We start from the raw sequence: 16,896 nt of genomic DNA on the forward strand, positions 1-16,896 counted from the left end.
ATATTAAAGCTGTGTTTAAAAAAAAAAAGCACTTTAATCACAAAAAAAAAAACATTTAAGTGTTCAAAAACCTTTTTAGAAACTCGGCTCACAAAACATTACGTGTTCAAAACCTTTTATGAAACTATTGTATTGAACGCACTGGAACACTTAACGGACATTAAGGCTTTGTGCCAATAATTCTGTCGCAAAACCTAAATTAACTTTTCAGTTTAACTTCTATGTATGTAGTAGTAGCTGGTTTATACCAGACTACAGTGGGAACTTTTGATCCGCGGATAACTGTGTGTTATGACGTTCTCTCTCTCTCCGTCTCTTTCACTCTCGGTTGAACTAGGAAGATATTCTCTGAACTCTTTATTCATATTTCTCAAGTTGGTTGGAGGGTAAGTCTTATATTCTCATAAGTTACATCTTGAGTTAGCTTTGCAGAGAAGGCTTGAATGTCTATATCAGACGATTATAGGAGGAAAGAAGAGAGTGGTTTACAAATTGATATGCAAATCCCATAGGCGAGCAAACCTAACAAAGATACATGTATTCGAACGAACATAACTTATCTAGGCTAGACATGTCATGTCATGAGAACTGCAGTAGGTTTCCCACGGAATTGGATTGTTGACGTATCTCATTTTATGCCTAGCTCAGGGTCACATGCATCCTGGGCTGTGGTTTTTGGCAGATTTTCCTGTTTAACCCCTGACCTGGTTACGTTGTGAGTTCTTTATTCAAGTAATGTTCTCACATTACTTTTATTATGTAATTATTCATTACATACATACTTGGAATGCCATACGCACACACACACACGTATTCTCACATTCGTACTGATCCTTCCATTTAACTATTCTTCGTTAATCTGTTTTGCTCCTACTTACTCAAAACACACTTCCGGAGACCAAGTTTTGACATTTTTTTTTTTTGTCAGTCATGGAGGAAAAATAATGCCATATAAAAAAAACTTTTCGTTTTTTAACCACCCAAAAATTCGACCATTCCAAATTAACAATGGAATTTCTATTCTAACTTTAAAAGCCTATACACAATTCACGTGTATTAGCTATTTGGGGACCTCTCTGAAGTTACTTATCAATCTAATGAACAATAGCACCATCTGTCAATTTGTTGGGTGCTACGTACGTCATCTCAGGCTACAAATGGTGACCTCAATCACAGTTCTTCAAATTTGAATGGAATGGAGTTTATAAATTTATATCTCCTATCCAGGATCTTGCCCCAACACCACACCCCTCCCCCTTTTTTCATATCAAATCAACCAAAGCTGATTGTTCTACTATGATAAACTTCTGATGTGAGACGAATATGTATTAGACTTAATCTAGGCGCACGCTATATTAAAACCTTATAAAGTTTAGCTCCTTTAGTTAACTTAAGAGACTTACTCCATACAGAATGTAGAGCAATTTATCTATTTATTATTTATGAGTATTTATCTGTAAGAATGGTAAATAATATTTTGAACTATCTTAAGTCAACAGTACAATTTCTTTCTGCAACCTATCTTCCTTGAGTCGAGTTTAACTAAAGCAAATAGCCTATACTTTCTTGATTAATATCTACATAAATAACAATACCTGATCATTCTAATTATTCTGATATATAATAAATTTCGTTTTAATTTTAGTGGTCTTCTTTCAGAAAATGCAGTCCTTCAGCTGTTACAGAACAATATCGATATTGGCTACACTGATAGGAACCTTCATAGCGACCATCGGTCAAGGAACATCTATTACAAACGACAGAGCCCTGTTTGCTAAGGTAGTAAAGTTCAAGTTAATCCTTTCTCTACCTTTTATATTCAGTAACATCCTAAGATATAAGAACCGTCAATTCATTTTGCCAGGAAGACTTTGGAATTTTTACCGCAAATATTATTTCTTGTACGCAGGTATCCTAGGTGAGATTCAACCTGTCAGGTACTTTAGCTTAAAAAAAAAATCTAAATTAATGTCTTACAATAATGAAATGAACATAGCACATTGAATAGTTTTCCTTTTTTCTTGGCTAAACATGACCGGGGGAACTCTATTGAGAATAAAATTAACAAAATCTGTTTAGTCAATTTGAGCCGTCAAACAAAATTAGTCGAATTATTCGCGGAATGACTATGTCAACTCCATCACGACAGTTCGATTAATTTGTATCAATAAACTTTTCAATAAAAAGCCTGACTTCAACTAAGTGAAAAATACCGTCGACATACGAGACTGTTCGTGAACATACCAACAGCGCAGATCAATTAATGATCAATGTGCTCTACAAGAAATCAATGATATAGCCTCACTGGTAATGAGCCCAGTTTCCGCCATAATCACTGTACAAATATTAGAGCACGGCAACGAACGAGTCCTCCTGGCAACAGCCAAAACACCTACTATGAGATTCAGGGACTCTGTAACACGGTTTTTTCGCAATAACTTTTTATCTATGCATTTCATAAATATAACGCTTATTCAGAATACATATTATATCTACACATAAATTTTGACACTATTCTGAATTACGTAGGTTGAATAAATTTGGTATTTATAATGTAAAAGTTACCTTTTTTGAAGACGGGCCAACTTACTCAGAGAAGAGGTTTCGAACGCACTAGTTACTTAACTTATGACAGCATTTCTTCCCTCTTTCTCGATGGATGATTGGCTATACGTAACGAAGGCTAAACCTCTGGCAACAATGACATACAAATTTAAATACAAGCAAAGCAGTACACCTTTATGAACTCTGGAACCTCTCCACTGATAATTGTCATAATGAACAAACCAACAAAATATGTTAATAAATACAAAAACACTTCGATTATTAGTCTAATTCCCAAAATAGGTTTCCTAAGAAATTACAGTCTACTTTATAGGTCACAATCAGATTGACAAGATGTAGGGAATAGTTGGTAATTTTCAAAAACAGTAGACAAGCTTGATTTGATAGCTGCTATATCCAGTGTCAAGCAATTTTTATTTATTGGCTATTTACTGGAAAAAAATAGCCGGTACCGTATATTGGCTTTAAACCTTCACCAATAATTATCGTCAGTATGAGGACTTCATGAGGCTCCACCCACTTTCGCCTCGTATTATTCAGGATAACACTGAAGGCTATCGTGGGCATTGTTGGGTTAGAAAACTTAACTTCTGGCTATAAAAACTAATTTCTCGAGTAGTTGCAAGAAGTGCTAAATGATCCTCAAGGATCCCAGCAGTTGGCCTAAACGTTTAATTCATGTATATTACTGCTATACTGTTGCGGCACTACTGCTACAGTAGTATTACTGCGCTAGCACTGATACCCCACCCACATCTATGTATCGTTCCGCCATTCATAAAGTGTTTGGGTTTCAGAGCCGATGGAGTTTCTGTCTGGTGGATGGGCGGGGCAACATTTCGTCAAAAGGTGTTTGTTTACCTTGCTTACGTAATGAATGCTTTTCGACTCTTGGCTCGTAATCATTGGCCATGGCGTCGGCTAGATCATTTTTACTCTATGAAAATTAAAACTATCGGGTTTAGGTGATTGATAATGCTGACAAAATTTGTGTGGTTGTAAAATATACATATGTTAACTTTCAACTACATCTGATGCTTTGACAAGGAGCAAAGTTCAAAAAACCGTGTTACAGAGACCCTGAATCTCATAGTACGTGCCTTTACTTACTTAAACCAACAACTCCTCTCTCGGTGTGTGCTTTTAAGGCCATGCTCGTTTTAACTAACTTAAACATGCATAAGTAAAAATTAATATAGTTCTTTTCCTAAATGACCTGGGGAATATTAGCCTAATTATAACTTATTGACACGCAAACAGCAGGATAAAATTGTTTCGCTTTCGTACAATTAAGTGCACAATTTGCTTTCACTAGAGAACAAATATTAATAATGTTAACAGGGGCTTGTCACGGATAGACTAAGCAAATAAATAAAGAAACATAATTAGGACTGGGGCCCCAGGGGGTCACTGTCCTTGGGGAAAAAATGGACTAAAGAAAGCATTAAAATTCACGCATTTTTAAATTATAGCTGAAATATATCATCAGGTTTCCAACATATATGCAAAATTCATGATAAATAATTGGACTAATGGGATTTTTAACCACTTTTGCGGGGCAAAGGCCAGGGTAGAGAAAGACGTAATATAGTTTTTTTTTTATTACAACCCTTACAAATAACAAAGTATGTAAGCCTTATATCCTATAGAGTAACTTATTTTTTTACTCCTTATTTTACAATAGCATTAAGTACATATTCTTTGGTAAAAAGCTTGTCTAATTTATTTGCATAAACTTTACTCAATATAAACTTCGTTTTTGACATTTTTTCCCTATATAAGTAATCATGTTTGGGTCGTCTGTCAATAGAGCCAAAGATCGACCAGACCACACTCCTGCTACAAAATCTGATAGTCACACCATTGCTGTGCTTTCGTCTTTTTTCGATGGTGTCTTGAAATCAACTTTAGTAAATTATCAGTTTCAATTTTACAACAGCTTTTTAGTTTTGACTTTAACCAAACCAGAATGTTTTTTGACGGGGGACAAAAATAAAATATGTTCACTTTATTTTCAATGTAGCCACAAAAGAGAAATTTATCTTCATTCGAGATTTTCATCCTATGCAATGCAGCCTATCTTTGGTCTAAAGTATTTCATAAACATATCTATAAACTGTATTTCTGCTCTTCTTATCAATTAAAGAGCGGGTACATTAACTCTACCTTTGGTTTATAGTCTTTACAGTTCATAAGTAACCAGTATATTTCTTTAACAGACACCTTAGGAAGATTCTTTAAACGATATACTTTCCATAAAACATCAACCATCTCACTATAATATGATGTGATAAAAATAGTAGTCTCTATAATTTATTTTCAGTTTCCATCAAAACACTAGCTTTTATTTTACAATAGAAATATATAATTTCAAAACCATAACACTTACTTATAGAAATCTTGTTAAAAGTTCTGAACATAATGGCTTTCGATTTATGTAGAATATTCATCATTCCTAGCCCACCTTCTGTCTTTGGTAAAAATACGGTATTTCTTACAATTGGTTCACAGCTTCCATTCCATAGGTATCTAAATAAACTCCTCTGTATTCATTTTGCACAATCCTGTGGAACTGTATATACATACATGTGACACATACCACGTTTTTGCTAAAATATTACAATTAATTATAATACATTTTTGAAACACTGTCAGCGTCCTTTTCCTAAATATACCTATCACTTTGTTTATCTTACTCTCTAAATTACTCCAATTTAGATTAACTCTGTCTTGATAATTATTGCTATGATAAATACCTAGTATTTTACAGGACATCCATTTATTGGTCATGATGATTTATTTCTCCAATGCCTAAAATTGAAGTTTTATTTCTGTTCAGATTTGCACCACTTTCCTTTTCATAATCTGCGATTATATTAAAACATTCTAATATTCCTTTATCGCTAGTAACTATGATAACAGAATCATCAGTATATCCTAGAACAGAAACCTTTAAATTATTTGGCAAATTCAATGACATGTTCTACAAGTTTCATTTTCATCATCCTGTGAAAGGGTTCCTCGTAGATAATAAACAAAATCATGGATAATGGACATCCTTGCCGTACCGAATTGTTTATGGGATTGGATCAGAGATATTACTACACTTTCAGCGTCTGTATGTAACATTTGTCTTAGCTGAATGAAACTAGGGTCAAAACCAAAGTTGCTCAATATAGCATATAAAAGGTCATGATCCATACGATCAAAAGCTTAAGACCTGTCTAGATTTATTAACGCAGCTTATTTATCATTATTATTTGTATAAATCATAATATCTCTCATAATGAAATTCAAGTTGATAATTGACCTATCATCTGCACAACTAAACTGCTCGTGGGAAATAATTATATGTAACACATTCTTCAATCTATGTTATTATTTTCGCTGTTATCTTAAAACCCACGTTTAACATAGTTATTGGCCTCCAGTTTGTAATAAAACCTTAGTCTCCTTCCTTCGGCGTAAGCGTTATTATTCCTTTATTCATTTTAGAGATGGTCTTAAATCTAAAAGTGAACTTTACTATCTTACAAAATCGTTTTTTATTTCCTTCCAAATTTTTTTGTAAATCTCAACAGTGAGATCATCTATTCGTTCTCATTCCTATCAATAACTTATCTACTAAATTCAATAACAAGTCTTGATAAGACTTATCACATTTCTCTTTTTTGAAAAGCTTTTCAAAATATTCCCTTATATTTAAAGTAATAGCTTTAAGGTTTACTATTTCGCTTCCATCATCCCTCTTTATCTTATTTACATACGATTTAGAGTCTTTCTCCTTCCCTAACAGGTTATGCTGCAACTTGTTCACCCTTTAATTTATCATCCACTTTTGCTCTAATTTTGACCCCTTCACAGATCTCATCTTGAATACTATTTATTTTCAATTTCAAAAAGTTCACTAACGAAAACGTGTCCTTATTTAATACACCTTTTCCTATTTCTTCTTTCAACTGGTACTTCAGTAAATTTAATATGCCATATTTTGCTTGGTTAATTTGCTTTGAACATGTGACAAAGAAAGATTTCAGCCGGGGTTTTGAATATTTCCAACTCTGTCTTTGCTCCCCTTAATATTATTCAAGGTCTTAAGAAAATGGTCTCTTACAATATCTTTATCTAGAATATTACTATTAAGTTTCTAATACCCTTTCCCTGGCGACGCTACATTTGCTAATTTTAAGGCTGATACTCTAATATAACGGCCAGTCCAGCTAACAAGAATATTTTGAATATTTGCCACATGGTTATGTAAATCTTTTAGATAAAACCTATCTAGCCTTGCGCCATAATTTTCCCTAACATAAGTAAACTCCACCTGGTGGTGACATGAAACCCAAGCATCTATAAGTTTCAAGTTGCTTTTCAAGCTTACTAATGACTTTGATAGAAGTTCACTATCTGAATTTGAACAATCTCTCATACAGGTAATAGAATTCCAGTCACCACCCATTATGATATTGCTTATATTGTTCCTTAAGAAATATAAAATATCTGTATTAAATAATTTCTCCCTTTCTTTTCTCTTACTATTCCCAGAAGTAGCATACACATTTAATAATTGAATAGTAACGTTTGAATAACGACAATTAACACTCATAACATAACCATCAATATCGTTTTCAAAATTCAAAATTTCCACATTAGATGTTTTATTTACAAAGATAGGTATTTCACCCTTAAGCGTTTGTGTATAATTAATCAAAACTTTGCAGTATTTTTCAACATATTCCAGTTTCCCTTCCCCTTTTATATTGTGCTCTTCGACGAAAATTATATCTAGTTTATATAGAAACATAAAGTTTATTATTTTAATTTGCTTATTCCAAGTATTAAGTCCGTTTACGTTAACTGTAGCTACATTTAATGTGGATGAAATTAATTTTGTTTATTATTTAAAGAACATATACAATACTAGGTTAAATTGCTTTAAGCTTCTTAGTACACTTTCCTGTTTCATCATCTGATGATAAATTCTGGTTTATCCTTTCATTGTTTTGACACTGGTCTTTCTTCAGCGTGTTCTTAAGTTTATTGCTAGAGTCTGTTTTTGCATGCCATGTTTCCATTTCCTTGTCAGTACTGTAAAGTTCTATTTGGGGCGCTGGCATCTCATAATATGTTTCCTCACAATCCATTTTTCTCTCTTCTTTTCCTTTTACTATACTTGCTGCTTCGTTTTCTGTTAATAACTCGTTTTCTTTAACCTCCTTATGAATCTCAACCTTTGTTTTTGACGAACGCAATTCACTGACACCTATTGGTTGGGAGACCCTAATTCCTGACCTTCCTTCATCATCATCATCCTGCTCGTAATCAAGACTGTCCTCAAAAAGATCCCTTTCGTCCTCAAAATTTGGCCCACCATCGATTACCCCTTTCTCCAGTTTTCCATAAACATTTTCTTCCCTTAAGCAGTCCAAAGGTTCTACTGAGACAAGTTCTTCCTTCGTTTCTCCCCCTAGCTCACTTCCAGCATTACTTTTTGTTGTGCCTTTCCCAAGTTTTATCGAGTCGCCTTCATCCTTTTCTTTTTCAGAGTCATTTTGTGAATTATCCTTAACAATTTCTTCTGTTGTGCAATCTAATACCTGTTCTTCCATTGAATTAGGTTCTTCATCCCTGTCCATTCCTTCGGTCACTATATCTGTAGTTAGATAACTATGGTTATCTCCGCTTTCCTCGACTGTTGCATTTTCTACATTGCCTTTGTGGAATTCATTTGCTTTCACGTAGGTTTCATCCTTTCCTTCGGTAGGCAGGTGAGGGAACTCTTCGTATTTGCAGTCTTTAGCTATGTGGCCTATTTCCCCACACCTAAAGCATGTCCGTTTCTGCCCATTATACAAGATAGTTAAGGTAAATCCGAAAACCGTAACTGATGAAGGAACATTCTCTTTTAGTCTCATGCTGGCTGTCCTGACTCCCGTCAATAGCCCTTTGAGATCACCTGAAGATTAGCGACCCCTAATACCTCTTCTGAAGAAAATCGACCCCAATATTTTCCTCCTGAAGAAAAGCGACCCCAATATTTTCCACCTGAAGATAAACGACCCCTGCTTGTTGGTGTTTCCATTCTTCAGGTGACCCACTTTAGCTCATAATATTATAGAAAAAAGGAGAAAAAAATATAGATATATATTCATTAAAAACTACTTTATTAAACATTTGTTAAAAACAAATTTAGACAAACAATCAATAGTTAATTAAAAGCTTATTGTCTTGCAATTTCAGTACAAAAATAATCAAACCTACTGTAACCCCTGTGGCTAGCGCGCGCAGTGCAACATTACCTCTTGCCAGAACATACCGAGCTTGCCAAGAATCTTTAAATATGCGGATAAGGCGCGAAGCGCCGTTCCACCACGGCCTTACTGTAACCCCTGTTAATTCCTCACCTTAAGAAAAGCGACCCTTTGAATGGTCCGTTAGCATATTTGTTTTGCCTGATTCCTTCAACTTTGCCACATTTCAATAAAACCTCGACCGGCTTTTCATCTGAGAGTTCGAAAGGAGCATTCCTTATTGAAACATACGTAATGGACGTACTAAGATTCACAATCTTTACATTTCATAACTGGTCTGAATATACCTCTTTGCCTTCGTAATTTTCCATGAGATCATTAAACACATTTGGTACTACTTTAATAATTACTCTGTTCTTACTTATAAAATGAACTCCTATAATCGAGTAATGAACCAATTTCATGTTTGAAAATAACATTCTACTAATAACATCCATAGTATGGTATGCAGAAAACTGCAGCCCAAAGGAGTCCTTTCTCCTAAACGGTGTTGAGTATGACGCCGTACTGTTACACTGAAACTAGTAACTGAAAGACTCAATAGATGGCAGAACCGTCGCCACCGTCTAGCGCAGTCTCCCCACCTAGGCAGTGCCAGGGGCGGAGGGGCCACCACTCTAAATAATCGAACTTAACGAAGCTTTCAAGGTTTTTAACTGCACTGTCACTTAACTATGCTTACTTCAGCACTAATGGCATATATTCACCGAACCCTCACAACATTTTCTCGGCGAAACTGCAGCTATAGTCCCAGAAGTAAGCAAATATGAGCAGGAGCTGCAACAAAATTGTTTACTTAAAGGCTTCTTCTTCTTCTTCCCTTTTTTGCAATGTAGCGTTTCGTTGTTCCTTCATAATATTTCTCGCTTAAACAAGAAAACATCTAACTTCAAGCGCTGAATTGGTACAAAAAATATATGGTAACTTAGTGCACTTACAACTGAGGCCCGAGGTTATGACGAACTGTCAAAGCTGGGACTCTGTCTAATTATTTTGGGAGATGGGATTTCTTTCCAAGTTTTCTTCATAATGAAATTGGAAAACGGTCAAATTTCCTTTAACTGTACTGTAGTATACATTTGTAGGGACATTACAGTACTAATAATACGGTTAGCTTTACCAGCAAAAATACTAATATGACGAGAAATGCAATAATTATTGTCTGCTGTAAACCTAGTGTACACTTGTGAATTCCTTTAAAACTACTAAAATGAAGCTTAGCCTAATAAAATATGTACAAAAATAGAGTTATGAATCATCTCTCTCATAGAAAATAACATAAATGTATCAAAAGTTGATAACCTAACTACATTTTTAAAACTGCCATTTATAAAAGACATTACAAACATAATACAAGAAAATTCAACACCATCTTTAAATGTAGCTTTCCCCTTAACTCCAGAATTTCTGGAAATGAAAAAAAGAACAACATACCAGAACAGGAAAGAGACATGGGAAAATCCTTATTACTACCAGTATTAAATGAAGGAGAAAACACGCAAACCATCATAGTGATGAATGCGCAGGGTTTAGTTACGAGTAACTCAAAAAGAAAAATAGAGTACTTAGAAGAACTAACCCAAAATGAAAAGAAAATAGATATAATGAATATAAGTGAAACCTGGTATTCCCAAGAGACTGGGAATGATGATCAAATAAAAGGGTTCCAAACTTATAGATCAGATAGAAAAAATAGGAATCAAGGGGGAACCGCAATATATGGGAAAGACAAAAAACAAGGAAAAATATATGAGAAATATAGTAACTCAGAATGTGAACTAATAGCGGTAGAATTTGAATCTGAAAAATTGATGAACATAGTAATATATAGACCTCCTAATACTAAAGAGTTTGACTTAATAATTGAAAAATTGGATGATATATGTAGAAATCACAAGGACTGGACTATTCTCCTATCTGGTGACTTCAACTTTCCTTTCGTAGAATGGAAAGAACGAATAGGAGATTGTGGTTGTACTTATACATATAAAAAAGAGAGTAATAGTAGTGCAGAAGATAAGAGGCAATTTGAAAAGCTATTAGATATGCTACTAGAATACAACATTCAACAAATAAATCACCTGCCAACAAGAAAGGAAAATACTTTAGACCTAGTATTTGTGAACGAGATGAATTATGTTAAAGAAATAATAGTTTATAATGCGAATATTTCAGACCATAATGTCATAGAATTAACAGTTCATTCCAAAGCAAGTGAAAATAGAGATAAGCAAGAAATGAAAAAGTGGGAAGGATATGGAAAATACAACTTCTACAGTAAAAATATAAATGGTCAGAAATTAATGAAGAATTAAACAAAGATTGGGATAACATTTTCGTAAGTGATGACATAAGGGTAAATACGGAGATATTATATAAAATATTGGAGAAAATAGTGGAAAAATATATACCGAAGAAGAAAAGTAAACATCATTCATGCATACCAAGAGACAGAAGGATCTTGTTCCAGAAAATCAGAAAGTGGAAAAAGGTCTTGCAAAAGAAAAAAATGCATGGAAAGTTATAGAACTAAAAAGTAAGATAGAAAATGCAGAACAAAAGATTATACAATCAAAAGAAAATGAAAAACGGGACTTGGAAGAAAAAACCCTATTAAAATATCAAGCAAAAACCCCCAAACTATTATACTCATATGCGAAGAAGATGAATAAAAGAAGAATAGAAATAGGCCCTCTGAGAATTGAAGGGAGATTAACGAATGAAAAAAAAGGAAATTTGCAACATACTGGCAGAACGATATAAGAGAGAATTCACCCCTAGAATAGATAATGAAGATAATGATATAGAAGTAAGGGATGAAAATAGTGAATATTTAGCTGACATAGATATTAATGAAGCTGATATTGTGCAGGCTATTAATGAAATTAAAAATGGAGCTGCTGCAGGGCCTGATGGAATTCCTGCTATTTTGTTAAAGAAAGTAGTTCATTCTATCGCAAAGCCACTTGCAATATTATTAAGACAAAGTGTAGATACAGGCAAGATTTATGATGAGCACAAATTAGCATATATTACCCCTACTTTCAAAAGTGGATCAAGACTAGAGGCAAGTAATTATAGGCCTGTGAGTCTAACATCACATATTATGAAAGTGTATGAAAGGGTAATGAAGAAAAATATTATGAAACATTTAATAAAAAATAATTTGTTTAATAAAGGACAACATGGTTTCGTACCCGGAAAAAGTACACAAACCCAACTGTTAGTCCACCGTGAGAACATATTCAAAAATATGAAAGCGGAAATGAAACAGATGTGGTTTATTTAGACTTTGCAAAAGCTTTTGATAAAGTAGACCATAATATATTAGCGAAGAAAATTAGAAAACACAATATCGTGGATAAAGTAGGAAGATGATTAAAGAATTTTTCACACAACAGAAAACAGATAGTTATTGCAAACGACGAGAAATCGGATGAAGTCAAGGTAATATCCGGTGTGCCGCAAGGTACGGTGTTAGCTGCAATACTGTTTGTTATTATGATTGAAGACATAGACAATAATGTGAAGGATTCGGTAGTGAGTAGTTTCGCAGATGACACAAGAATAAGTAGAGAAATTACTTGTGATGAAGATAGGAACGCTCTACAAAGAGACCTTAACAAAGTATATGATTGGGCAGAGGTAAATAGGATGGTATTTAACTCTGATAAATTGAATCATAAATTATGGAGACAGAGAAAGAAAGCTATATGCATATAAGGGACCTAATAATGAGACCATCACAAATAAGGAAGCAGTTAAAGACCTTGGTGTGATGATGAATAGGAACATGTTATGCAATGATCAAATAGCAACTCTGTTGGCAAAATGTAAAGCAAAAACGGGAATGTTGTTACGGCACTTCAAAACAAGAAAAGCTGAACACATGATTATGCTTTATAAAACATGTTCGTAGTCCACTTGAATATTGCAATATGATATGGTACCCACACTATCAAAAGGATATTGCACAAATAGAGAGTGTACAAAGGTCCTTTACAGCTAGAATAGAAGAAGTTAAGGACCTAGACTACTGGGAAAGACTACAATTCTTAAAATTATATAGTCTAGAAAGGAGAAGAGAACGCTACATGATAATTCAGGCATGGAAACAGATAGAAGGAATAGCAGAAAATATCATGGAACTAAAAATATCAGAAAGAGCAAGCAGAGGTAGATTAATAGTGCCCAAAACTATACCAGGAAAAATAAGGAAAGCACACAGGACATTAATCCACTACGCACCAGCATCGATAATGCAGCGTCTATTCAATGCGTTGCCAGCTCATCTGAGGAATATATCAGGAGTGAGCGTAGATGTGTTTAAGAATAAGCTCGACAAATATCTAAACTGCATCCCAGACCATCCAAGATTGGAAGATGCAAAATATACCGGAAGATGTACTAGCAAACTCTCTGGTAGATTCATTAGAGGTGCCTCCACTGAGGGACCTGGGGCAACCCGAACAAGATGTAAGGTCTGTAAGGTAAGGTAAGGACAGTGTTTACCAGCCTTATTTACAGAGGTTGTAGATGAACTTTTAGGCTTTCAGCAATATCTTCTAATACTACTGTTATTTCTCATTTTTATTGGCCAAAAATGACTGGATACTTTTTAAACCCATATAAGTTGTATAGGCCTGAACCTTCACATAACAAATTCTTACTCTAAGAAATTGTTATTACATACATGGCAGTCTACTAATGAGGGTCATACTTCACAGTCAAAAGGGAAGAAGGAATTCAACCTTGATCATAACTTCAAACCCATGTGAAGTTGGGACTTCATATTCGGCACGAATGATCTGCTATTCAGACTAATGTGTCAAGTGAGGTCAAAGTTCCATATCAGACTTAATGTCAATTGTCAATGGAAATTTGACTATTGCCAAGACAGTGCTGGGCCATTAATAGCATTCTACTGAGTGAGATATATATGTATATATAATGTATATATGTTTGTGTGTATATACTATATATATATATATATATATATATATATATATATATATATATATATATATATATATATATATGTATGTATATATATAAACCGAGATTAGAATCTAATCTCGGTATTTATTAAAAGTAGCAATGGATCATGCGTCTAAGGCAACTGGTAACACCCCCCCCCCCATCTCTATCTCTCTCTATCTCTCTCTTTCTCTCTCTCTCTCTCTCTCTCTCCACGACACACCTCCCCCCTCCATTACCTAAGGCAACTAAATCAGACACGTGAGCTTAAAAAAATAACATTTATTTATGAATAAAGCATTAGCTAAATAAACCCAGGTTCTTAACAAAAAGATTAAATGAATGATTGAACTCAAATAGCCCCTTCCATATTCCCCAAAATAATAACCAACATCATTTTAGTCATGAAACTGGAAAAGTCACAACAGTGTCCACAGTAACACCATGACACATTATTTAAGTCAGCTCCCCTTTCTCCAGATCAATTCCCCTTTCTCCAGAACCGCCTGTTAGAAGACAGGAGAACACCTTGATAAGCACAAGATTAACATCAAAGATCATATGAAATAGAACATCTCTGAAATAAGTATTCAAATACAATCCAGCCACAACTTTGGCCAACATAAATATGCTTACCCATTCAGCGCAGTATGCACAATCACTTTATAATAAAAGTACTGTTCGAAGAAGCCATCTTGGCTTCTGCCTCTCTTGTACAGATCTCCCATTCAGGTAATGCTACATCTCATTATGTAGGGAAAAGCTCGCACGCACATACGAATTCACACACATTGTCCACACCCCAGGTAACTGCCTAGAACTAGATTCATAAGTCACCTCTGTGACCCGCCCGTGCATAGCGACAGAACAGGCACTGATCTGCTAAGACAGCAACTTTGATATCATACCACCCCAAAAAACATGTCAGCATTCCCAAAGCTCGTCACCTCGAGCACTGTCTCTAAAGGAAGTTAAATGATGACTCTCTACATTCTAAGAAACGTCACAGCACATCACATTACAACGATATATTAAGTATATTATCTTAGCAAATCCCTCTTCATTATACATATATATATATATATATATATATATATATATATATATATATATATATATATATATAATGTGTGTGACTGTGAAATATGTTTTGCCAAAATAGAATTCCATCTAATAAATGGAGCTCATAAAAAGGTCAAAAGGTAGAAAGTTAATACCTTTTGATGTTTTTATGGGCTCCTTTTGTGTACATATAATTCATTTACAGTACATCATATAGTAGATATATATACGTGCATACACAAATTTCTTCTTTCACCTTTTAAATTAAAATATATAGTTCAAAATTGATAAAACACCCATTATAGCCATAAAAGTAATAACAAAGTGTATCAGCTTCTGTTTGTGGATTTACATAAGTGCCTTATTGTGGGAGACTTCGTTTTTTCACGGCTGAAAAATGAATCAAACTTACCAGTTACATCTGCAAATACATCAACAGAATAAATGGATTTTTTCCCATCCAAAATATCTTTTAGTCTTCCCATACTGACAGCCAAAATGATTTATCAGACTGAGGATTTCCAGTCACGACTTTCCAGCTCACTTTTCTGATCGGATGCGGTTAACATTACGGCTTTTTCAGGTTGATTCAAGATACCCACAAGATTTTGGAAAATGCTCCCTGGCAAATTACAGTGGAGTTGTTAATCCCTCACACTGCGCTCACTATTGTTCCCTCCTTGGAAGATGCCACCTCTTCTGCATGACCACAGGTTTGAAATCAGGTTGTTAATAATACATGGAAAAAAGAATGCAATTCATTCTGTCTTATCATCCTCTGCTTAAATGTTTCGTGCTTTTTTTCTTTAACTGCACTACAAGCAAGTCTCAGTGTATAAGCAAAAATACATCAAATTGACTTCTGGAATAGTTATCATTTTATGCACGTTAGAACATGTGATTCTTTGTTCTCACTACATAATGGCAGACCTTTTCAGATGGATGTCTGCTGTCTGAGGCCAGAGTATCACGTCACTGGAAGGGAGTCTCAGGCGCCCCTCCCGCAGCCATGACATGTTTTTCCTCTTGGGGGAGTGCTAATGATGCTGCGTCAAATGCAACAATTTCTGCAACTCCTTATCACTGGAACAACGATGGTTTCAAAGAAATGGCTGTCAATGGTTACACATGCTTTCAAGAAAGCGGTTATACTTATGCCTCTACAATAGTACAAAGCCCTTGGTGGTCAGCTAACCTTGGTACTGTCCGCAAAGTTGTCTCTGTACGCGTTTTCACAAGGCAACGATTGGATACACTCTCAAAGTTCAAAAATGTAGAGGTTCGTGTTGGATATTCTGACCCTGGAAATGGCGATTTCTCTGACAATACTCTTTTAGGGTTTTATGAGGGGGAAGCACCACAACAAACAACCATCTACTTTGTTGCTGACAGACCCATTAAAGGTTCTGTTGTCTCTATCCAGAGTTTAGATTACTATCATCTTGTAATGTCAGATGTTCAGATTCTTTATGTGTAGGAAGCTAAGTTATCAATTCGTTATCAATACTTCAGTTTTAAAATTTCATCTGAAAATTAAAAGACATTCATTGCTGCCCTAATCCACTCATCATGTTTATTATTATTATTATTATTATTATTATTATTATTATTATTATTATTATTATTATTATTATTGTTGTTGTTGTTGTTGTTGTTGTTGTTGTTGTTGTTAAGTAGTTTAACCAGACAACTGAGCTAATTTAATAATTAGCTCTCACAGGGCTGGTCCAAAGGATTTGTCTTCATCATTTAAACAGGTAGGTTAAAACGTATTAAATTACAGCTCTTTAAAAAATATTCCTAATTGGATAAACTGAAAATGAGTGACAAGATTTCTTTTACTGAATAACTTCCAAATCTCTCCTTGCATTGTCAATTATATTTTGGACAGCCACACGAAGAATGTTTAATTGATAGCGTTGCTTAACATGCGTTACATAAAATGATCGGACAATATGGGCTATTCATCAAATATCCACTG

The 16,896-nt window shown here is 34.5% G+C and overlaps 1 long non-coding RNA gene across 1 annotated transcript; it reads left to right on the top strand.

Annotated features, from left to right (window-relative positions):
• Window positions 1–259: 259 nt before the first annotated feature.
• On the top strand, window positions 260–16,390 carry LOC135216894 (uncharacterized). The gene is made up of 4 exons (XR_010314952.1): window positions 260–386; window positions 1,660–1,779; window positions 15,499–15,628; window positions 15,854–16,390. It is a non-coding gene; the product is annotated as an uncharacterized LOC135216894 (long non-coding RNA).
• Window positions 16,391–16,896: the final 506 nt, after the last annotated feature.

The sequence above is a fragment of the Macrobrachium nipponense genome, chromosome 6 (assembly GCF_015104395.2).
Source record: "Macrobrachium nipponense isolate FS-2020 chromosome 6, ASM1510439v2, whole genome shotgun sequence".
NCBI classification, from domain to species: Eukaryota; Metazoa; Arthropoda; class Malacostraca; order Decapoda; family Palaemonidae; genus Macrobrachium; species Macrobrachium nipponense.